The sequence below is a fragment of the Zea mays genome, chromosome 10 (genome assembly GCF_902167145.1).
Source record: "Zea mays cultivar B73 chromosome 10, Zm-B73-REFERENCE-NAM-5.0, whole genome shotgun sequence".
NCBI lineage: Eukaryota > Viridiplantae > Streptophyta > Magnoliopsida > Poales > Poaceae > Zea > Zea mays.
The window spans coordinates 98549086-98550302 of record NC_050105.1 but is presented as its reverse complement, the minus strand read 5'-3'; positions in this window follow the sequence as shown (position 1 = coordinate 98550302).

Here is a 1217-nt window from a genome sequence, read left to right as displayed (position 1 = left end):
GGCAAAGGGAGCTCCTGTGCCGCTGATTTAGCTAGCAAATCTGCATGCTCATTTTCCCCTCTTGGAATATTTTTTACAGAAAATCCTTCGAAAGAAGCCTCCAATCTTCGGACTGCATCCAAATATTTTTCAAGCTTCGGATCCCTTGCCTTGCTGCTTTTGTCTACATGGCCAGAAATAACTTGGGAATCAGTTTTAAGGATTGCCCTTCTTACTCCCATTGCCTTTAGCTTCCGAAGCCCTAACAGAAGAGCTTCGTATTCAACAATATTATTTGTACAACTAAAGTCCAGCTTTATTGTGTAGCATGTCCTGACTTTAGAGGGCGCTACTAGAACAGCAGCCGCTCCAGCACCGAAGGTTCCCTAGGAACCGTCACAGAATATTGTCCAGGCTTCAGCATCTTTTGTTGCTTCTTCTCTTTGAGCCCCTGCGTCTAATCAACAATAAAATCTGCTAGCACCTGAGATTGAATTGAGGATCTATGTACATAATCAATGGTGAATTCATTGAGTTCCGCAGCCCATTTTCCAATTCTTCCTGTAGCTTCTCTATTTCTCATTGTGTCCTTCAGAGGTTGTGATGAAGGGACTATTATATGAGGCTTGAAAGTAATGCCGAAGCTTTCTGGAGGCTATTAACACAGCATACAACACCTTCTCCAATTATGTGTAATTTTTCTTTGATAAACTGAGTACTTCGGAGATGAAGTATACTGGTGCTTGTCTTTTTACTTGGCCATCTTGTTTCTCCTTTACAAGTGCTGCACTGACTGCAGAATGGGAGGCAGCCACATACAGGAGTAACAGAGTTCCTGATGAAGGTGGAGTTAGAGTTGTCAAGTCTATCAAGTATTGCTTTAACTCTTCGAAAGCCTTCTGTTGGGCCAGACCCCATTGAAAAACTTCGGCTGACTTTAGTATTTCAAAGAATGGTAGATTTCTCTCTGCTGATCTTGATATAAATCTGTTCAGCGATGCCAGGCTTCCTGCTAATCGTTGAGCCCCTTTCTTTGAATTTGGCTGCTCCATCCGAAGGATAGCTTCAATCTTACTTGGGTTAGCTTCGATACCCTTTGTTGATACCAGACAGCCAAGAAACTTGCCCTTCTTTACTCCGAAAACACACTTTTTCTGGATTTAACTTGAGACCAGCTTGCCTGAAATTGGCAAACATCTCTTGCAAATCGGCAATATGATTTTCTTGTTTCGTGCTTT